Source organism: Meles meles, chromosome 10, assembly GCF_922984935.1.
Source record: "Meles meles chromosome 10, mMelMel3.1 paternal haplotype, whole genome shotgun sequence".
Classification (NCBI taxonomy): Eukaryota; Metazoa; Chordata; class Mammalia; order Carnivora; family Mustelidae; genus Meles; species Meles meles.
In genome coordinates, this window is record NC_060075.1 from 66752555 (window position 1) to 66767678 (window position 15124).

The window sequence follows — 15124 nt, forward strand, 5'->3', positions numbered from 1 at the left end:
TGGGATCGGGCCCCGCATGGGGCTCTCTGCTCAGCGGGGAGCCCGCTTCCCCTTCTCTCTCTGCCTGCCTCTCTGCCCACTTGTGATCTCTCTCTCTGTCAAATAAATAAATAAAATCTTAAAAAAAAAAGTAGCACTTCATTCCATTAAAAAATAATTTTACTTTTTAAATCCCAATAATATATTTTTTACACATTAATGATTCATGGAATCAAGTATTTTAAAACAAAATATTTTAATTGTCTTTCTTTTGAAAAGAAGTCTTTGTTGCTCATTTTAACTTTGAATGCTTCTTATAAAAGCCAAATATATAGGAGCAATGTTTTTCTCTTCCAAACTTTGTCTTGAATCTCAGCTTTTCAACAAATTTCTCTTTTGTAGACCATATTAATTCATTATATGTTTATTTGTAAACATTTATTAAGGACTTGATGTCTGCTCAGCTTTATATTTTGTGCCATACTAAGGCTCAAATCCGTCTATGACAAACAAAATCCCCAAAGAATATACCCCCAAAGTAATGTCAACTTTTAAGGTTATATAAATTTCTGGAGCTGTACCATCTACAAACTTTCTATTAAAATGTCAGTAACAGGGGCGCCTGGGTGCCTCATTTGGTTGAGCAACTGCCTTCGGCTCAGGTCATGATCCCGGGGGTCCTGGGATTGAGTCCCACATCAGGCTCCCGGCTCCATGGGGAGTCTGCTTCTCCCTCTGACCTCCCCTCTCATGCTCTCTCTCTCTCTGTGTCTCTCTCTCAAATAAATAAATAAAGAGGGCGCCTGGGTGGCTCAGTGGGTTAAGCCACTGCCTTCGGCTCAGGTCATGGTCTCAGGGTCCTGGGATTGAACCCCACATTGAGCTCTCTGCTCAGCAGGAAGCCTGCTTCCCCCTCTCTCTCTGCCTGCCTATCTACTTGTGATCTCTCTCTGTCAAATAAATAAATAAAATCGTAAAAATAAATAAATAAATAAAATGTCAGTAACATCTATATTTTTTTCCTATCCATCTTGAGATTAAGCTAAACCTCTCGTGATTCAGATAACCCTAGAATGAACCCTCCTATGAGCTAAATGCCTTAGAGGCACTCTGGGCAGTGTCTTCATCTGTTAAATAGGGATAATAACTTTACCTCCAGCACTGGGTTACAGTAAGAATTAAATGTGAAGTATACAGCATATGCCTGGCACATAGCAAGCATCCCATTCATGTTAGCTGTGGATTTCAGATTTGTTTGCATCATTGCTCAATAACCATCTTTCATTCCATCCTTAAATTGTTTCAACCAGTGACTGATCTATGAACTTATTTATAAACATATAACATGTTCAGGGATTGAGTCATAGCACACTAGGATTGCTTTTTAGCATAGATAATTTTAGGAAGCACCTGTTCCAACACCTTTTCTTTGTGTGATTACCATAAGGTGCTCTAAAAGCAAGAGTCTGGGGGCATCTGGGTGGCTCAGCGAGTTAAAGCCTCTGCCTTTGGGTCAAGTCATGATCCTAGGGTTCTGGGATCAACCCCGCAATGGGCTCTCTGCTCAGCGGGAAGCCTGCTTCCTCCTCTTTCTCTGCCTGCTTGTGATCTCTGTCAAATAAATAAATAAATAACATCTTAAAAAAATAATAAAAGCACGAGTCTGGTTTTTTTCTTGATGGTAAGATAAAATTACTATAAGCGGCAATAATTTGAGATTAAAAGATATATGACTGGGAATAAAAATATATATACTATACCTACACAGTTGTTGTTTTTGTTTTTTTCACACAGCCTTTTTCCTTTAAGCCCAAAGTTGATTTCCAGATACAGGCCTCTGTAACTTTTAGCACTGAAGTCATGAAGTCTCCTGTCTCCTAAAGCCTCAGAAATCTCACTTGGAAGCGAGGACGACGCACCACGCACAACACAGAGGGAACCCTGGAGCGCTCGCTCCGGCTCCCACCTGTCGGCCAGGTCATTGTGACGCAAACGCTATGGACACGTGGAACACCTGCGGGAGAGCAGGGGCGGGGTCACCCAGGGCTGCAGATCGAAGCGGGAGATACCCCAGGGGATGGGGGTCGAGGAAAGTCCCCAGGGAGGAGAGAGAGGGAGGCTCACTCCCCCCATCCCGGACCCGCCCCCCAAAAGGTGAGGCCTTCGCTCCCTCGCTCCTCCGGGTGCCCGGGTCCTGCTGGGAGGGGTCGCCCCGCCGGGCGTCTCCTGAGGAGAGAGGAAGGGAGGGGAGGCGGCGGCGCCCCGGCCGCGGGCGTTTGCTGCGGGGAGAGGCCGCCCGCTCCCCCCTGGCCGCTGCGCTGCGCTGCGGCGCGCACGGGCTCTGCCGGCTGCTATTCCGGCTGGCGGCGACCGCCGCAGGAAGGGCCGGTTCCTGAGCTCCCCCCGCCCCCTTCCCTCGCCTTCTGCTGACGCTGACGTCGGATGAGGGAGCTGGAGGGACGCTTCGACCCGCTGCCAGGAGGCTCCTGTGAGGGCCGGGGCTCCGAGGTACCTGCCCTCCGGGGTCGGGGCGGGGGCGCGCCGGGCGGGCTGCAGGCTGCAGCGGGAGACGCCCGGCAGCCGCGGCGGTCGGGGCGCCAGCCTGGGGCCGCCAACTGTGCCCTCCGCGGGCGGAGGGTGACAGGCGGGGCGCTTTCTCCGGTCCCTGGTTCCCGTGAGGGAACCGCCACGGCCCCTTCCCTTCCCCCGCCTCCTCCCTCGGGCCTGGGCAGGTCTGGAGGATGCGCGCGCCATGAGAGCGTGCGTCAGCCCCGGGGGAGCCGGAGGGAAGCGTTCCGGGCGCCCGCCGCATCTCTTGCCCCGGCGCCCGCGGCACCCCCACCCACAACAGCCCATTCCACCCACGCCGCGCCTCGTCTTCTCAGCTGTTCCGGCCCCGGGACCCCGAGGTCCCTTCTGGGCGGAGACTGACTTGTTGACAAGTTCACCTGCCGCGGCGCCTAGTGTGTTTGCCTTTTCTCTTCGCCCCATTGCCCATCTTTGGCGGAGGTGACAGGGAGCAGATGGGTGTCTCTTTATAGCCACTAGTGCCAGGAGGCCTGCGCTTGGTCTCCCGCAGGCGAGGTGCTCACCAGCCTTGGACCCGACTGGAGCAGGAGTCCCTAAGCGGGCCAGGTCCCTGCAAACCTTGACTCGTTTCCTTAGGGTGCTGCTGACTCCGCCTTTCCTGCCCTCGGACTATTGCAGCTCCTGCTTCCTTTAGAAACGAACATATCCTGTTATTATGTCTGCCTTTGCCCAGAGGCCCCCTCCACTTCCACACTTTCCCACTGTGTTTTTTTGTTTTCTGTGTTTTGTTTTTTTTAACTTGGAGTGTCCCCAAGACCCCTCATCTTCTCTTTGGTGTGTTAAAAGTACTGTTCCCTTTTGCTGGGAAAACGTATTAACTGCCTGGTTGGGGAGATTTACAATTTAGAAAAAGAATCAGGTTCTCTTCTGTTAAGATAGCATTAAAAGAAAGCACGAAAAAAGGTGCTGGGTAGCAGCCTTAGAGACTGAGATCTGGTAACTTCATAAAAATTATTAGGGCCTGGAAAATATATCACTAGCTGGCTTGAGAATGATATTGAATGTAGGAAGAAAGGCACATAAGGAGCTGGCCATTAAGGGCCTATAAATTATGACTCATTGCAAACATGTTCATGTACAAACATTTCAGTAAAGTCTCTCCAGAAAAATCTCGAATTGGTTTCTCTGGGCCTTTAGTTTAGATTTTCTGAGATCTGTTCCTGGGGTTAAGGAGTGAAATAGGAAATGCTTATTAGTTTGAGAACAATGCTCCAGACTCTCTTTCTTACTATCTATTTAAATCACATATACAGTCTAAAAATACTTTTAAGTGGGCTTTCAAACCAGTTTCCTTTTAGGTTTCATTCTTTATTCTTGAAATATCCTGTGTAGAGAATACCATAGGGGCAAAATCAGTTTATAATCCTTAATAGTTCAAACATCACTGTTTGGTTTTAACTGCTATGTATGTATTTAGTTACTGGAGATGTGGGTTTCTAATTGTACCATTTTGTGTAATATAGGTAGACAATTCTATTGTTAAAGATGAGTATCTAGAAAATAACAGTTAAGCAACTGGAGGTTAAAAAAACTGACTGGATACTCCATCCATGAATCATTAAATGGTAAAGGCACTAGATGGTAAATGCCTAGACGGCTTATTTCATAGCTCTCTTTCCTCCATTTGGTACACTTGGGTATCTGGTTGATTTCCGTGAGCATCTTTACCATCATGCATTTCTCTCCATGTCAACCTTGTGACAGATACAGAAAATTTTGTTGGGCAAAAGAAAATCTTCAGAACTGCCGCACTTTCAATGTATTTGACTAAACAATACCTTTTTTTTTTCAGGTGCAGGCAATTTTATTAGAGGCAGGGAAGTATGGTAACTGAATTTGAGTGTGTAAAATTTAGAATTACAGAAACCTCATGTAAGAGAAGGTGGGAAAGTTGATAGACCACAAGGATCAGAAAGAACTTTTCCTTTTTAGTGGTTGAGTTCCATGGCTAAAAGCCTGAGGGTAGGTGGCAACATTTAGGATCAGTGCCCTGGTCACAGATGTCCCTTTTATTCCATTTGTATTATCAGATTTACGGGAACCATAGACAAAGATGCTATCTGGATGTTTTTGTTCATGAGGCATTACAGATTACTAATTAACCTTATCCCCATCCTCACCTCCATCTAGAATCTGCCTTAGCAAGTCCTTGAACTCGAAGACTGATTCAGGAGAAAATATTTTTTCCCTAAGCTATCACATTGTGTACCAAAATTGCACCTAGCATTGCAGAGGACGTATAGAGGGCACATATAGGCTTTGGATCCCGAAAGAACAGAATTGGAACCCTAGCTGCAACACCTAGCTAGCCACGTGACTTTGAACAAGTAATTTATGCTCTCTGTGTCCTCCTTTTTTTTTTTTTTTATCTATAGAGCAAGAATATCCACCTTGTCGGGTTGTAGTCGGCATTAGAAAAAAATAGATTTTAATGCTTTGCACAGTAAATGGAACTCAAGTAATGGCAGTAAATTCTTTACATGCTAAACATATGTGCTGTCTGTATCTGAAAAGGATGCTACTGCTGAAAAAAATAGGGAATGTGTTCCAATTTGGTTTTGAGTAGTTCAAGTGTTTTATAGCAATACTAAGATCTTGGGCTTTCTGGAATACTCCGAGGCTGGGAGATTCAATCTGTGGTCCAAGAAAAAAGCAAAGCTAATTTGTTCCAATGGGGTAGATCTTCCAGCCCCCCTGCCACTCAGATGTGATCCATAGACCAGCAACATTGGCTTCCCCTGGGAGCTTGTTAGACATGCAGTACTTCAACCTGCCCTCACCTGCCCCCCCCCCCCCCGAATTCAAATCTGCATTTTAACAAGATCTGCAAGTGAGTCATATGTATATTAAAGCTTGAGAAGCATTGTCCTAACCTGGCATTTATCAAAGTTCTATGTGTAGTAGAATCATTTGGGAACTTGTTAAATGTGGACTTCCAGCCTGGCTTCCCTCATCTGTTCTTAACACCTCAGGTGACTGTGATGCCACCAGTCTGAGAAACACAACACTAAACTCTATCCAGGATAGTGCTCTGAGGTGGGACTCTGCCCACTTCTTTAACAAAGCATTTTGGTAAACACGATTTTTTTTTTTTTTTAATAATCAACCCCCTTTGAAGTAAGTAGGTATTATAATCCCTGCTTTAAAAAAATTAATACAGGCATAATTACTCTAGATAATACATATGGTAGAACTGTCTTGTACTTCTATAAATGCTAGTAAACCAGGATTTCACTACTCCAGCATCTAAATTAATGTACTCTGTGTGTGTGTGTGTGTGTGTGTGTGTGTAAGCAATTTCAAATACTAGTCAATCTTTCCAGGACAGGGATGACTATACATAATAGGGGATTTTATAATGCTTTTAAAACAAAACAATGACTTTCTTCTCTATGACTGCAGGCCAGTTACTTCGGGTAACTGATTTTGAGCTTGATCCATAACATGAGGTTGATGTCAACTTGGCAGTATTCTCGGGATAAGCATAATGTGCACAAAGCATACATCTCAGCATCTGAGAAGTGGTAATTCCTCAACTAATAGCAACTACTTGTCTCAGTATAAACCTGTGAGATAATGAGTTCATGAAAAACTGAGAAAATGGCATTGCTCCTGATGAGAAATCTTTCCTACTAAGTCAGACGACATCACTCACTAGGCTTTGGGTCCAAGCAGAGAAGTGGGGTCATTGCACAGTACTCAGCAAGCATTTGTTTGGTGTTTGCTATGTGTTATGTACTGCGCTAATGCTAGGAATTCCAAGACAAGACCCACACCCTGCCCTGCTGTGGAGGAATCTGAAGCCTAATAAGGGAGGCGAAAGAGGTTGCTGACAATTACATTTCAGTGAAAGCAAGGAGGGGATGAAACCCAGGACCAAGGCACTGCACACAGATGATAGAGTGCAAACAGAAAACCTGAGAAGATTCATGAAGGAGGTGACCTCTGAGATAAGCCTTAAAAGACCCTGAAACAAATAATACATTATTATTTAATATTTAAAAATTAATTAATTTAAAAAAATTAATTAATTTAAAAAACCAATAGGAATTTGGCAGGTGAAAAAGGGTTGAGAGTACAGAGAGAGTGTTCCTAGCACAGTATCCAGGTTATGAAGAAAATACTGGCAAACAGTCCTCATGTCTGGAGCCCAACATACATGTATGTCCTTATTAGCTGAGTAACCTAAGGAAAGTTTGGTCATCTTTGAGTTAAGAGAATTAAATGTACTCATTAAGGCAAGCACAAGATGGGTTGCAGTTATGTGTTGGATAGTTGTGGAGATGGTGGGGGTATTAGAAAACAAAAGACTGATGTAAAAAGTGATTAGAATTAGAGAAAATTAAAGAGGTCAGTTTTAGAATACATTTAACAGAAAATATATAGAATTAGAAGAGGATGCCTGAGAAAGGATAACTGAATGCAGTTCAGTACTGTGGGGTGGGAAGCACGAGGTACATGTGTTCCGGATTGGATCACTGAACGCATAGGTTATGGTATATTGTTAACCCTGAGAGTCTAGATTTGGGAATGGAAAGGTCCTGTCATTCTGATGGTGAGAGTATTTTTACAAGGAGAGATTTACAGAGCGTTGCATCTACTTCCCCAGAGCACACATTAAAATCCATTCCATTACTCGCCACCATCATGATCTCTCACACGCACTTCTCCGTTCCCAGAATAGGGCATGGACACCAATGTCAGAAACCTAATGGTACTTGGGAGAAATCTAGCCTTCTCTGCCTATTTCTGGAGAAGTACATCCTAAGCCAGAGACCAAGGAGATAACTGTAACAAATTGTGCTCCCTCTCCTTATAGCTGGGAACCCTGATAGCTACCAGAATTCCATCATTATCAAAGTTTTGTTGTGCACAAGAACCATGTTGGTAATGGATTTAGGATTAGTACTAAATTGCCACAGCACCTGAGCCTGGGACTAGGAGAGACTGTTTCTTAGAAACAGTTTATAGAAACGGAGTCCATTATCCAATCTCTTTCATTCAGGAGTAGAGTGGAGTGGTTAAAAACAGGAGCTCAGGAGACAAAAGCAGACCTAAAATTACCAGTTGTTGACCTTGGGCAAATCACTTAACCTTTCCAAACTTTTTTTTTTTTCTCGCTTCCAAAATGGGGTGGTATCCCTTTTGTGGTGGCTGTGTCCACACATGAGGTAATGGACACATGCTTCACACCTGTAAAGTACTCAGTGAATGATAGCACATCATTACTGCCTTTTGTCCAGAACATATTTACTAAAGGCCTACTGTGTTTCAGGTACTGTGCTTTGTTGGTATAAGGAGCCAAAGATGAACCAGTTAGGGTCCCTGCCCTCAAGGGACTTGCAGCGTAGTGCAGGAGATACAGATGTAATTAGCTCAATGCAGGAAAGCAATGGGAGTGCAGGGGACCACCTGAATGAGGCAGTTAAGGACTGTAGTTGAGAACAGGAGTGGGAGGTCCCTGGGTGTAGAGGTTAGGTGTTCCATTAGGAAAGTCCTCACTGAGGTGGTGACATTTGAGGAGAGGCTTGAAGTAAGCTGTAAGTTGGCCAATTAGACAAAGGAGGGAGGGCATTTGAGGGAAAGGAAACTTTGCAGAGCCTTGGCATAGCATATTCAGGAAAGCTCTAGCATTCTGAAATGTCCAGAAGGAATAGTTCTGTGTGCAGTATTGTAAAATTTTGAATTTTGCATTTGGGTTTTTTGCCAAGAAGTTTGGAACTTCTCTAGTGGGCAAGAGAATGCAATTAAAACATTTGGAGTGGGAGGGCAGCATGATTAGATCTGCCTATTATGGTAATAGTTCAGGCCATGATATGAAAGATTGGAGTGGGCAGATCTAGGCATAGTGTTGTCTCTGAAGGCCTAGACTAAGTCCTGGCTGTCAGCATAGAAAAGAGAAGATGTATTTAATAGCTCTTTAGGAGGTAGAATGGAGAGAACTTGGAGACTGGCTGTAAAAAGATGAGAGAGAAGTCAAGTTTCCAGTTAGGACCATTCAGTGGATTTTGTGCTGGTGACTAACATAGGAGCCACTGAGGGGGAAAAATGATTTGGGGATGCAGATGGAAAGAGACAGGTTCCATTCTAGAGGTGCTGAATCTGAAATGCCTGTGGGACATCCAGGTGAAGATTACAATAAAGAGATGGGAATTTAAACACTCCTCCAGAGCCCCGGATCTGTATTTCCATCTCCCTACTGTGATCTCTGGAGAGCTGTTTAATTGTGGGCCCCATTGGCACACAGCTGTTGGTTGAAGCAACAGAGGGAATTCAGTCACCTAGAGAGGCAAGTGAAGTGCAAAAGAAGACAACCAAGGTCCGAACCTTGTAGATCACTGATATGTGAGTGTAGGCACAGAGAAAGAGGAGCTAACAACGAAATGAGAAAAGTTTCAAAAGTGCAGAGTGTTTGCTGAGGAGTTAAGGAAGGGGAGCTTAGTCAAAGGTCAAACAAGATGGGGACTTGAGTAGGGTTCATAGGGAAAACCTTTCTCTGGCATGGTGGAGAAGGGAACCGGACTGTATGGGCTTTGAAGAACTCAGTGAAGAGAAGGAAGAGTTGGTAACTGGAGGGAAGAAAGAGGTGGAAGAACATGGGCTGAGGGCAGAGAGGGAGGTTGATTAACTTGAAGAGCAAATGATTGGGCAGGTACAGCAAAGACTGCTGGTTGTTGACTATTGCTGAAATGGCTCTGTATGGCCTCTCTAGCATGGCACATCAGGACACTCAGAGGGAGTATTCCTAGACAAAGTGCTCCAGCAAGCACTATAAAGGCTGTAGAGTGAAGCTGTCATACAAACTCTTTAGTTTCCATATTGTTTTCTGGAACACTCTTGTCAACAGTGCTAACTGATTCTGTCTTCAGCCATCCCAGCAGAATGAGAAGGGGGAAAGGGATGAGACCTGTCCCTTCCAGACAAAAATAAAGGAACAGCAGTAATTATAGTCATGGTGCTGGATCGTTCCAAAGAAGTCAGCAATGGTGCATGAAGAGTGGAAGCTGTTCCACTCAAGGTGCCTAGCACAATGCCAGGAGCCTTGATTCCCTGCAGTGAATGAGGAGGAAGACTGGTCATCGTCCTGGGGAGTTTGCTTCCACCTACTGCTCCCCGAAGGCCAGGATTAGTGTCCTTGTATCTAATGCTCTCTCTTCAGTGTTGCCATAGGCAGCATGGGCATCATTGTGAAGTAGGTACACTTTGCACTGGTGCCAAACCACTCCCTCCTTTCTGCTTCCTGCTTTTCTCTTCCCTGCACTCCTGACTTGGACCTGTACCCCTTTGGATTACTTTCTGGTTATTCTACCTGCCCTGCCAGGTATATGCCCATTGCGCTGTCTTTTCTGATCCCCATCAAAAAAAAAAAAAAGTCTTCTGCCTTATTTACTCTTGGTGTTGCTGCTATTTAATCCTATAAGCTTTTCCCTGAGAGAGTGAAGAGCATCTGGGAAATAGGTCTTTTACTAGTACTCAAATAGTACCAACTAGATGACCCAGTGTAGGCAAGCGTGGCTCTGTTAGTTGGAGTACATGACAATATCGAATTTTCTTTCTGTCTGCTTCCCTTTGCTGCTTGACTTTTATTTTAAGGTCCCCTTCTTGCTTCTACTTTCCCTGCCAAGCTGTCTTCATCCCTTGCTAAGCCAGCCCAAACTCAAACATGAGTTAGTTGCTACAACTTTACCAAGCAAAGCCCTTGACTATATGCCTTTTCCAGAGAAAGGAGTTGTGGTGGTTTGTTTACAGGACCTGTGCAGAATATAGATATTTTATAACTACCTATTGGTATGTGTATATTTCAGTAATTTAATACTGATGAAAAAGGCTGACTCTGTGCCTTGTGACATTTTCTTCAGTCCTGGGTCTCAGTTCTTTCCCTGTGGAAAGAGGAAATTGGACTAAATGATCTATAAATTCTCTCCTGGCTCTGAATGATCCTGTGGAAGCAAAAGAAATTACTTGATCATCTCTATAATGTGCTTCAACTTACAAATTTAATGTTAAAGAAAGAATCTTATAAAGATTAGTGTCTCCCTAATTATTCTGATTGTTGACATTGTGCTTATGTATAATTTTATATGTTCATGCACTTCCATTGTACCCGTAATACTATTAACCATTCATGTATTTGTGTGTGAATCACATATACTTCATACACAAATAGATATAATTATATGTAATTATATATACTGGATTTCATTTGTAAATATGTGTATATACTTTGTGTGTATATATGTGTCTCTGTGTGTGTAAATCTATATATATATATGTAGAAAGAGACACATAGTCTTCATCTTTTTACTTTTGGTGGGGTTTTTTTTTTATAGTCTTATAATAGTTTATTAACTTCTTATTTCCATTAATCATAAGCTACTGGTGCATTTTGCACATAGATTTGGACCTTCTTAAAGCAGCTTATAATGAAAATGTGGATTTAATCATTATGCAGGTAATTTTAAAAAACTATAAACTTGTGTCTGTATATATATCTATACACACATATACAGTCTTTGTATATATACATATATATGTATGTATATGGAATTTTATTTTTGTAATGACATTTCTGACAGAATAATTATCAGAGATTCTGGGGAGAACTATTTAATGGTATTTAATTTGTGCAGAATATTGGTGACCTGAGTTATAAAATTAATTTCTAGCTCTTTGCTGATTTGCTTAATGCCTTAGACCAAGACTGTCAGTGAAAATAAAATGGCAGGCACATATGTAATTTAAAGCATACTAGTAGGCACATTTAAAAACCTAAAAGGGAATAAGTAACATTAGATAATATATTTTATTTAACCCAACACATCCAAAATATTATTTTAATGTAAAATACAAAAGCAAATATATAAATAGAAAATAGAATGTATAAATATGTGTTTATATATAATATAGTGATATATCAAAAATAGGAATATAAACAAATATGTTGATATACATATGCTTTTTATAAATATAAAATATAAATCTAAAATGTAGATATATCAATGAGATGTTTTACTTTTGTGGAGAGTATACAAAGTCTTCAAAATCCAGTATATGCTAAAAGCCTATCTAAATTCAGACTAACCAGATTTCAAGTGCTCAATAGCCAAAAATGGCTAGGGAATATTGTATTTGGACAACATGATGTTAGATGATAAAGTTAACTTATTTCAGATTTTTCGTCCATAAAAAAATTTTAAGATTAGTAAGATCTTTCCAATTATAAAATGCAGTTCTGAAATATAACTTAAGGAAAACCTTTATTCCTATCATTTAATAATGTTCTGTGCTGGCAGTTGAGGGGTGTGTAGTATTTCTTTACAAGTGATTAGGACCGTTGTCTGACTAGGGTGTTCCTTCTTCCTCTTTTGAAGTCAAGGTTTTAGAGAAAAGCCACCATAAGTACTTGAGATTAAAACCCATATACTAAATTTGAATTGACATTTGAAAATTATATAAACCAACCTAAATACAAACAAAGGTGAATATAATTTATAAGCACGGTTTATTTTTTTTTAATCTTTTCTTTAGCAAAGACAACCTATTTATTATCTTTTCTATTCTCAGTATTTTAATCCATTTTATGTTATTTGCTCTTGTGGATTTCTTTGAGGTGTTTTGTTTTCAAATGCCAGTCTCTTTGTTATTGCTGCTATGATTTTTGTTGTAGCACAAAATTCACCGTCAATTGTCCTTTGCAAGCAGGGCTTTAAGAGAAAGAAGAGTAAGGCCTAATCCATGCCCCTTCTGAGCCATTTGAATTTTTTACTCTTTATTTTGTTTTTAGTTTGTTTTTCTGGGGACGTAATATTTTTAACTAGTATTAATGGTGAGGATGATAACCTTTTTAGAGAATATCTTGACATTTTTTCCCCATTGTTGGAATATGAAATGCTGTGTTGAATATTTTCCTTTGAGAAATATTTTCCTCTTGAGATAGGAGAGGCCCAGGGGAGTACCAGGTTGCTAATTGAATATTAGTGTTTCAATCCAGCTTTCCTTGTCGAGAACCTGATCTTTAATCTGCTCTTGGACAAGTAGTTCATTTTTAGAACCCCAGATTCCTCATCTTTAAAAAGGAAGATGGGTTCATTATGTCAAAGCTTTCTCTTAGATATAAATGTCTCTAAAATTAATAAAAATTGGCTTTACAGTTTTTGTGACCGAGGGCATCCTAAATGTCAACTAGCCTGGTCTACCGTTTCACAGGCAAACAAAGTAAGGCCAAACGGAGAAGTGACATGGAGGAGGCACAAGACTGTAACATAATCATGGGTTTGCTGGCTTTTATTTTGTATTGGGAGATAAGTTATATTGATATTAAAAACACTTAGTTTAGGAATGTGATTTTAATAGGTTTAGGGAAGCATTAACCTTAACTAATGCCTATATGTAATACCTGGGTTGTTCTGAAATGTAAATGAAATGATCATATAAAAATTTCTTAAGACTCCAATTCATTAACAGAAAATGCAAATTTTAAACAATGATTTGTGCATCTAGGGTTTAAACAAAAACTCATCTTGTAATTGACTTGAGTAAAGTTAAAATTCTGTTTTCCTCTTATAAGATACGCTGACTCACAAAATTGAGGGATATGATTGTGTTTTACTTGTGAAATTTATGAAATGTCAAAAATCATTTGGTCGCTTGCAGGAGAAACAAAACTCAGCTAGAAATAAAATCCATATAAAGTTACATGGAGGGTGCCTGGATGGCTCAGTGGTTAAGCCTCTGCCTTCGGCTCAGGTCATGATCTCAGGGTCCTGGGATCGAGTCCCACATTGGGCTCTCTGCTCCGCGGGGAGCCTGCTTCCTCCTCTCCCTCTCTCTCTCTCTGCCTGCCTTTCTGCCTACTTGTGATCTCTGTCTGTCAAATAAAATATTAAAAAATAATTTAAAAAAATAAATAAAAAATAAAGTTACATGGAATGCTTGAGTAATCCAAACTTTTTCAAAATCTAAATAGAAAAGCTATTTGATATCTGAGAGATAGGGGAAACACCCATAAACGCTAGTTAAAATCACATTACTTTTTAAATTTTTTTTATTAAATAATCTACACTGAGTGTGGGGCTCAGACTCACAACCCTGAGATCAAGAGTTGCATGATTTGCTGACCGAGCCAGCCAGGTGCCCCAAAATGATATTACTTTAACCAATACTTAGCTTTTGAAAGGATGGAAGACTACTTCAACTTCCCACCATTTGTAGGAATTTTTCAACTATATAATTTGAAGAATTAAAAAATATATATTTTTAAAAATTATATATATAGTTTTAATACACAGACACACACACACATAGTTAATTACATGTGGAGGAACTGTTTTTCACCATTTCTACTAAAACTATTTTAACATTCATACTAAAACACACTTCCTTCTCTTCATGGGAACTCATAAAAATCATTATTGACTTAAGAGAAAGTGACCAAAGATAAACCTATAGGGGAAAAAAGATGAAAAATGATTTGGAGCAAAAGAAATGTACAAACATTAAGTTATTTTTTTAACTCAGTACCTAGAACCTCTGACAGATTTGTATTTTTTCTGTTCACTAGGCAAGCCATCAGGAGCCTGCATTGATGCCCTGGCTCTGAAGCTACTTGGCTTTGTTCTCTCAGACCCGTTAGTCACCTCCCTGGATCACAGGTCCCTGTGTTATTTAACTTATTTTATTTTTTATTTCTTTCATAATCTGTTTCAATTTTTTTGAAGTGTAATTGTTGTAGTGTTATTATTTTCAGATGTGTAACATAGTGATCTGATAATGCTATATGTTTCGTAAGAAAGGGGCTTTATTCGATTGTTTCTCAACTCCCTCTAGGCCCTAAATTTTATGACTTACCCTAGTTCTAAGACTGCACCAGAGAAATAAACCCAAAGACAAAACAGGATATTGGACCCTGGTAATATTTCTAGATGAAGTTAATCTCTGAAAAAATGGTAAGATGGAATTGGCAGGAAATTATGTACTTCAGATTGTGTAACTGGAAGCTAAATTCAGGAGATATGCCACAGGCTTCCAACATTTGCTGTGGACAACCAAAGATAAACTCTCTGACAAAAAGAGGACATAGAAGGTGCTCAGCAAATGTGAAATAAACAGCATTAAGTGTCTACCCTCTAGGGACTACAGAATATATCTAAATGCTGAAAGGGACAGAAGGTGGCTTCAGAGATTGGTCCTTACGTCTCCTCAGTCACATCTCCTCTTTAAGTTTTAGGAATGTATAACTGCTTATGGTTGGTGGCATGCACACTCCATGTAGTTCCACTGTGCAAGAACGTTTCATTCTTTCAATCTGTCTGGAATAATTACCAGCAGCCAGCTCACAGCCCCCCTTCGCTGCCCCCACTCTTACCCTTCAGCTGGCCAGCCTCTACTGATTCTTAGAAACTCACCCGAGAGGCCACAAAAGAGGCAACTCTGTATCTTCCCCTCTCTTTTCCTCCAGCCTGGGCTCCTTCTTGTGTCATGGCACTCATTCCACATCACAGAAAACACCTGCCATTCCCTGACTTCAGAGCCCCAAAAGTTTGTAGCATGTAGTGAT

At 41.1% G+C, this 15124-nt stretch overlaps 1 protein-coding gene across 14 annotated transcripts in view; it reads left to right on the forward strand.

Moving 5' to 3' along the window:
• The first annotated feature begins 1998 nt into the window (after positions 1 to 1998).
• The window catches only part of ICA1 (islet cell autoantigen 1), a 144028-nt gene continuing 130902 nt past the window's right edge, over positions 1999 to 15124 (forward strand). For 5 of the 14 annotated variants that reach the window (XM_046020676.1, XM_046020686.1, XM_046020681.1 and 2 more), the window contains exons 1-2: positions 2211 to 2487; positions 14129 to 14219. The gene's annotated coding sequence lies outside the window, so the exon portion shown is untranslated. Of the gene's footprint in view, positions 2134 to 2210; positions 2488 to 14128; positions 14220 to 15124 lie in introns of those variants that run through there. The other 9 variants (XM_046020680.1, XM_046020683.1, XM_046020689.1 and 6 more) reach the window with 6 other exon arrangements.